The sequence below is a fragment of the Podarcis vaucheri genome (assembly GCF_965113315.1).
Source record: "Podarcis vaucheri genome assembly, chromosome: W".
In the NCBI taxonomy this organism is placed as follows: domain Eukaryota; kingdom Metazoa; phylum Chordata; class Lepidosauria; order Squamata; family Lacertidae; genus Podarcis; species Podarcis vaucheri.
This window is the reverse complement of record NC_138757.1, coordinates 20,294,724-20,302,869: the sequence shown is the minus strand read 5'-3', so window position 1 is coordinate 20,302,869 and position 8,146 is coordinate 20,294,724. Positions and strand designations below refer to the sequence as shown.

General features: G+C 47.2%; 1 long non-coding RNA gene across 1 annotated transcript; it reads left to right on the top strand.

The window, feature by feature from the left end:
* Positions 1–844: 844 nt before the first annotated feature.
* On the top strand, positions 845–3,338 carry LOC309523342. Its single transcript, XR_014215312.1, has 2 exons — positions 845–2,325; positions 2,739–3,338. It is a non-coding gene; the product is annotated as an uncharacterized lncRNA (long non-coding RNA).
* Positions 3,339–8,146: the final 4,808 nt, after the last annotated feature.

Genomic DNA, 8,146 nt, shown 5'->3' with positions numbered 1-8,146 from the left:
TGACACAACCTTGATGGCAGAAAGTGAAGAGGAATTAAAGAACCTTTTAATGAGGGTGAAAGAGGAGAGCGCAAAATATGGTCTGAAGCTCAACATCAAAAAAACGAAGATCATGGCCACTGGGCCCATCACCTCCTGGCAAATAGAAGGGGAAGAAATGGAGGCAGTGAGAGATTTTACTTTCTTGGGCTCCATGATCAGTGCAGATGGTGACAGCAGTCACGAAATTAAAAGACGCCTGCTCCTTGGGAGAAAGGCGATGGCAAACCTAGACAACATCTTAAAAAGCAGAGACATCACCTTGCCAACAAAGGTCCGTATAGTAAAAGCCATGGTTTTCCCAGTAGTGATGTATGGAAGTGAGAGCTGGACCATAAAGAAGGCTGATCGCCGAAGAATTGATGCTTTTGAATTATGGTGCTGGAGGAGACTCTTGAGAGTCCCATGGACTGCAAGAAGATCAAACCTCTCCATTCTGAAGGAAATCAGCCCTGAGCGCTCACTGGAAGGACAGATCGTGAAGCTGAGGCTCCAATACTTTGGCCACCTCATGAGAAGAGAAGACTCCCTGGAAAAGACCCTGATGTTGGGAAAGATGGAGGGCACAAGGAGAAGGGGACGACAGAGAATGAGATGGTTGGATGGTGTTCTTGAAGCTACCAGCATGAGTTTGATCAAACTGCGGGAGGCAGTGGAGGACAGAAGTGCCTGGCGTGCTCTGGTCCATGGGGTCACGAAGAGTCGGACACGACTAAACGACTAAACAACAACATCTTAGCTCCATGTTTTCGAAACATGGGGCTACAAGTTTATCAGAGCAAAATGAATCTTTACTAACATCCAGTATTAAACAGAGCGGTAGATGGTCGCTGTCAACCCTCTCCACCACTTTACATTCCCGTGCTCTGCTCAAAAGGTTAGATGACACCAGGACGTAATCGATAGTGGAGGCTCCCATGTTGGATATAAATGTAAATTCCCCACTGGGTTCTCTGTCGACACGACCATTTAATACAGTCAAATCCAGATTGTTGGAAAAACGTAGAAGGCATAGGCCTGAGTAATTGCAGCCCTTGTCTTTTGAGAGCCTTGGGGGAATAGAATGGGCTTCTTCAGAAATGGGAGGTACGTCATGAAAATGAGCATATAACGCTTCATCTGATTGGCCAATTCTGGCATTTAAATCCCCAGCCAGCAGCACTGCCACAGCAGGAGTTTGATTCATTAGCTCATCGACATAAGATTCTATCCTATGCCAGAGATTTTTGATAAGCTGCTTGCCTCTTTGGGGAGGGGCATATATATTAATCAATAGAAGTGTGCAATATCTGCATTTCATTAATAATGCCATGGCCACACTGCTCAGAGGCTCCAGCTCGACGAAAGATGCTCTCAGCCTTGTGGATATTAGAATGCCTAGCCCACCCTTAACTCGGCCCCCTTTGTTGCTTGGTGAACCTGTGAGCGAAAATGAGGCAAAACCATTTACATCTAAATCCCCTGTTAGCCATGTCTCTTGCAAGAAGACTATATCATGATCTTGAATAAAATTGACAAATGATTGGTCAGTCGCCTTGTTGAGCCAACCAGCAATGTTCCATGATAAAAATTTAAGATTGGCTTTATCACAATCGAATCTTTGTCAATTATTAGCTAACACACTTTTAGGGTTTGTCGCTTTATGTATCGGACGCCTATCATCTTTGTATGGCGGGCTATCCAGCCGCTCTATGATTTCAATAGGTGGATGCAAAGTGCTCACGTTTGTGAACACTGGATCTTTATTATGCATAAATTCCTTCTGGGGATATTCTGTTGTGGCCTGATTTTGGCCCAATTCTGTTTCATCTAGGTATCTCATTTTGTCCCATACGTCTTGTGGGGTCACCTTAGGGATATTTCTCCTTCGGGGGGGGGGTGATGGAGTACTCTCCTTGAAGGGTGGCACATTCTCTCTTGGTGGAAAGTTAATCTCCGCTTTGATCTGAAGGTTACGTGTTGTGGTCTTTTTTTGGTCCCCCTTGATAACCTCGTTGCCTGAAGCTCTCTCGGCCAGGTTTTCTCTTAGCTTATCTAGTCTTCCCAAGATGTCAGTTTGTATTAATGGTGGGAACATCCAGAATTGGTCAATTAGGATATTTTCTTCCATAGTAAAGAAATCCTCACCTTTGCTTGCAAGGCATTGCGGGTTCTGTTTGTCAGGCCAGAATTTTGAGAGTTGTTTCCCCTTTCTAAGATTTGCCTGCTTAGTTTTCAAAAGGGGGCTCAAAGGAGCCTTATTTTCAAAGAGCCTAAGTATTGTTATCCGTGCTTTTAAAAAGGCAGGTGTCAGGGAACTGCCATCGGAAGGACAGGAGGTGGAAGGGCTCACAGAGGTTGGGAGAGACTCAGCAGCTGAAGAGGGAACCAGCAGGGGGAGAGGAGGAGCTCCTAGGGAAAGTGAGCAGGAGGGATGGCTCAGAGACACTTCCAGCGAAAACAGTGGGGAGGTTTCAGGACCTCCTGTAGGGACACCCACTCCTCGCCGGAAACTGTCATGCCGAGAGTCCAGAAGACGTGTTTCCGTTAAGGAGCTTTTATGTTGGAAGGGATTCCGAAAGCAACCACTGTCGGAATCTGCCAGCGACTGACGGAGCCATGTTTAAGGGGCTCCGTTACAGACAGAGGTTTGCGGACTTGACCAAACTCTGAGGGACTTGGATTTTACGCACAAGCAGCTCATCATCCCATTACAGCAGGTCTTGACCTAAAAATAAGCTTGGCCAGGTTCTGATCTCTAAAAGTGGTCAGTGCTCTCACTGAGTGACCATCATAATGTAGATATTCCACCGAGGTGATATCATTAAAATTAACCGTTCCTGGCAGTATGTCATTTAGGCTAGATACAAAGTTCATTATTCACTGTTTCCCTGTAAGGAAGCCCTTAGGCTTCGGGAAGTTCGTGAGTACCAGTTTTTGGGGATTTAGGATCAAATTCCAATCTCTTTCCTGACTGGAGGCTTGCCAGGTCTGAAGGGGGGTATCATCTCTACTAAACGCTTCTTCTTCCCCACTGTTCGATTTGCTAAGTGTTTTATTGCCTTCATAGGTAGAGGCCTCTACTTCCGCAGCATCAGGTTTATTAAAAAGTTGGTTATCCAAGGACTGAGTTGTTACTTCTGCCTTCTCACTTGCTACTGGAGTCAGCCTTGGCGAGTCCTCCTTAGCCGGTTGCTGTGTAACTACCTTTGTTTCTCTCTTTTTACCCTTCTTTTTGCTGCCCCGTGTGGTCGATTTATTTGGGGCCGAGGGAAGGAGTTTAAACAATTTCTGCCAATGTATGTTTCGATTACTGCGGGTATACTTGGCTTTCCTTGTTGTTTTAATATTTTTACTTTTCTTCACTTTTACCCTTGAGTTATGTCTTTGCAGATTCTTATTTATTACTGGTTTGTTCGTCCCCGCTAGCTCAACTGTTTTATGTTCTTGTGGCATATCATTTAATTTTATCTCTTTTAATTGAGATGTGAAATTTTCTACTAACGTCAGCAGTAGCCCATTTGTTATTGTTAGATAATTTTTTATGTTGGCTAAATCAGAACTTATTGCTAGGGAATAATCCAAAGGGCGACCGTCACTCAATTCTGTTTGAGAGTATTTTGGAGTAGGTATCTGGTTTTGATGGGTTGATGTAATTTCTTCCGTGGGCAGCTGTTCCTTAGTAATAGAGGTATTTCCCTCCTGAAGTTCCTCGGCTAAAGCTAGTTCTTGCGCTAGGCTGCATGGGGAGTTAATATTTCCAGTATCTTGGTATATCTCTTTAAAATTAGACGTCCAATCAAGAACAGTAAGAGAGGGGGGTATTACTTCATCAAGAATTAGCTCTTTTTGTGGACTCTTACCCTCCTCCATCTTAGGAAAGTAATTTGTGATTTTGCTTTGTCTTTTACCAGGGCCCGGGGGGCTGATTGCCGAGTCAGGCAGTATACCCAACTCCTTGTATGTTCTTCTAGTAAAAACCATGGTAAAAGTGGTCTTGATATAGAGAGAGGGCAGTTTACCCCAGGTGCGACTGCCTTAGATTGGGGGGCAAGTGGGGGTATCAATCTATATTCCCACCTGCTCTCTGCAACAGCTTCCTGATGTGCTCATCAACAGCCTCAATATATTTCTCTATTTTGAGTTCTCTGCTTTTAGATCTTGGCAATTGTCCTAAGCCTGTAGTTTTCACCTCAATCATGCGACCAGCGCTGTTTCACAAATGCTGCAACCTAGTCAGAATATAATAATAAAACAATGCTGCCAAAGAGACAGCAGTAATAAAACGGCTAAAAACTACATTAAAATTAAAATTGCCTTATTTAGGCAATTTATGTGCAGCTGGAAAAGGATAATAGTGGAGTTTGGCTATAGTGCATGTACAGCTATGATAACCTTGTATTTCGGGTCCTAGCTTAGTCTTTAGAGGCCATCCTCCACCGCCCTATACTGAACGAAGGATATCCAAGAGCCCCAGAAGGGAAACTTTCTGTGGGCTGGTTCGCTGATTCCTTCTAGGTAGTCTTTCAAAGGCCTACCACATAAGGCAGGGCACAGAACGATATCTTGCTGAAGCCGGTTTTCCAAACCTCCAGAGGGTCCTATCCGATACACTGTTGTGGAGTTATTGTGTAGATTAAAAACTTCCTGTAAAAAACTCAGGGTGCCTTCACCAGGAGTCTCTGAGAATATAAAAGCTGGTCTCCTCGAAACAGTTTATTAAAATGAAGAGTCTTTCCAGCTACAGCACTTCCTCTTCAACTAAGCAGGAATGTTGTCCCCAGCTAGTTCACACAGCCCCCCAGCTGGGCAGGGGTCAGTCAGTTCAGTTAACCCCCGAATCTCCAAGCTTTATCTTTCGCTGTGTTCAGCAGAGCTGGGTGTCTATGGGCCAATCTCAAAGCAAAGCTCACAGTCGTATCTCTCCTTACCCTCCTTCTCCAGGCACCGTTGGTCGGGTAAGCAGTTCACAGTTCTGTCTTTAGACCTCTTCTGTCTCTCTGCTCTCAGTTCAGGCAGCAGCGTTCTCTCCTCTTTGGCAGCCTTGACTGGGCAGCTGATAAGGAGGGAGGGAGCAGGCTGGGACAAGCTGAAGCTCGCAGAGCCGACAGGAGTTATAAAAATGTTCAGAGTCTTTAAAATGTTTTCCGTTTGTTAAAAATTGGCATCCGGAGGGCAATTAAGATAAGGTTTTAAAAATAAAAGTGAGCGCCGGAGAGTGTGACTTGCCTCGGCGCCATCTTGGTCCCTCCTCCAGTCCGAGTGTGAAATCAGTAAAGGGGTCAGACAAGGTCGCCCCCTATCCCCCTTAATTTTCATATTAACATTGGAAGTTTTATGTAAACAAATTAGGGAAGAAAAAGAAATAAAAAGGATTATGCTGGGAAATAGAAGTTACAAAATGAGGGCATTTGCTGACAATTTAATTATAACTACGGAGCAACCAAAACAGAGTTTAAGAAAGGCGTTGGAAATAATATATGGCTACGGTAAAGTTGCGGGGTTCAAAATGAATTTTAATAATAATAATAATAATAGTAATAATAATAATAATAATTTATTATTTATACCCCGCCCATCTGGCTGGGTTTCCCCAGCCACTCTGGGCGGCTTCCAACAAAGATGAAAAATACACTAAAATGTCACATATTAAAAACTTCCCTGAACAGGGCTGCCTTCAGATGTCTTCTGAATGTCAGGTAGTTGTTTATCGCTTTGACATCTGATGGGAGGGCGTTCCACAGGGCGGGCGCCACTACCGAGAAGGCCCTCTGCCTGGTTCCCTGTAACTTGGCCTCTCGCAGTGAGGGAACCGCCAGAAGGCCCTCGGAGCTGGACCTCAGTGTCCGGGCAGAACGATGGGGGTGGAGACGCTCCTTCAGATATACTGGACCGAGGCTGTTTAGGGCTTTAAAGGTCAGCACCAACACTTTGAATTGTGCTCGGAAACATACTGGGAGCCAATGTAGGTCTTTCAAGACCGGTGTTATATGGTCTTGGCGGCCGCTCCCAGTCACCAGTCTAGCTGCCGCATTCTGGATTAGTTGTAGTTTCCGGGTCACCTTCAAAGGTAGCCCCACGTAGAGCGCATTGCAATAGTCCAAGCGGGAGATAACCAGAGCATGCACCACTCTGGCGAGACAGTCTGCAGGCAGATAGGGTCTCAGCCTACGTACCAGATGGAGCTGGTAAACAGCTGCCCTGGATACAGATTTGACCTGTGCCTCCATGGACAGCTGTGAGTCCAAAATGACTCCCAGGCTGCGCACCTGGTCCTTCAGGGGCACAGTTACCCCATTCAGGACCAGGGAATCCTCCACACCTGCCCGCCTCCTGTCCCCCAAAAACAGTACTTCTGTCTTGTCAGGGTTCAACCTCAATCTGTTAGCCGCCATCCATCCTCCAACCGCCTCCAGGCACTCACACAGGACCTTCACCACCTTCACTGGTTCTGATTTAAAAGAGAGGTAGAGCTGGGTATCATCCGCATACTGATGAACACCCAGCCCAAACCTCCTGATGATCTCTCCCAGTGGCTGCATGTAAATGTTGAAAAGCATGGGGGAGAGGACAGAACCCTGAGGCACCCCACAAGTGAGAGCCCAAGGGTCTGAACACTCATCCCCCCCCCCCCACTTTCTGAACATGGCCCAGGAGGAAGGAGCGGAACCACTGTATGACAGTGCCCCCAGCTCCCAGCCCCTCAAGACGGTCCAGAAGGATGTTATGGTCGATGGTATCAAACGCCGCTGAGAGATCCAGCAGAACTAGGAAACAGCTCTCACCTTTGTCCCTAGCCCGCCGGAGATCATCAACCAGTGCGACCAAGGCAGTTTCAGTCCCATGATGAGGCCTGAATCCCGACTGGAAGGGATCCAAATTGTCCGCTTCTTCCAGGCGTGCCTGGAGTTGTTCAGCAACCACTTGCTCAATCACCTTGCCCAAGAATGGAAGATTTGAGACTGGGCGATAATTGGCCATCGTGGCCGCATCTAAAGATGGTTTTTTAAGAAGCGGTTTAATAACCGCCTCTTTCAGCGGGTCTGGGAAGGCTCCCTCACGGAGGGAAGCATTCACCACCCCACGAAGCCCATCGCCCAGTCCTTCCCGGCTAGCTTTTATAAGCCAGGATGGGCAAGGATCCAGGAGACAGGTGGTTGGCTTCACTCGTCCAAGCAGCCTGTCCACATCCTCGGAGGTAACAGATTGGAATTGATCCCACACAACTTGACTAGACAGGACTCTAGCACTCTCCCGCCCTGGCCCTGCTCCCACGGAGGAGTCTACTTCTTCCTGAATCTGAGCGATTTTATCTGCAAAAAACTTTGCAAAATCATTGCAGGAGATCATGTGTCCCGTACTGGGCCCAGATGTCGCAGGTGGTTCCGCTAAATTGTGAACCACCTGAAAAAGTCTCCTGCTGCTGTTTTCTGCAGATGCAATAGAGGCGGCAAAGAAAGTCTTCTTTGCCGTGGCTATCGCCACTTGGTAGGCTCGATGTTGAGCTCTAACCTGTGTCCGGTCAGATTCAGAATGAGTTATCCGCCACCGGCGCTCTAGCCGTCTCAACGATTGTTTCATTGCCCTCAGATCCGTGGAAAACCACGGGGCTGTCCGGGCTCCATGCAATCGGAGAGGGCGCTTCGGAGCCAAACAATCAATAGCCCTGGTTAACTCCACATTCCAGTGGGCCACCAGGGAATCGGCTGAAAGGCCATCAACATGGGATAAAGCATCCACTACCACTCTCTGGGAACCATTTGGATCCATTAAGTGGCAGGGGCGGACCATCCAAATTGGTCCCACCTCCCTGCAGAGGGGATGGGTCGCAGAGAAGTCCAGTTGCACCAGGAAGTGATCTGACCATGGCACTTCTTTCGTTTCGCTTTTATTTAGTGTCAGATCACCAACATCCATAGAGGTGAACACCAGGTCTAAGGCATGTCCACGGCTATGGGTTGGGCCAGACTTATTCGAGAGCCAGTGTGGTGTAGTGGTTAAGAGCGGTAGTCACGTAATCTGGGTAACCGGGTTCGCGTCTCCGCTCCTCCATATGCAGCTGCTGGGTGACCTTGGGCCAGTCACACTTCTTTGAAGTCTCTCAGCCCCACTCACCTCACAGAGTGTT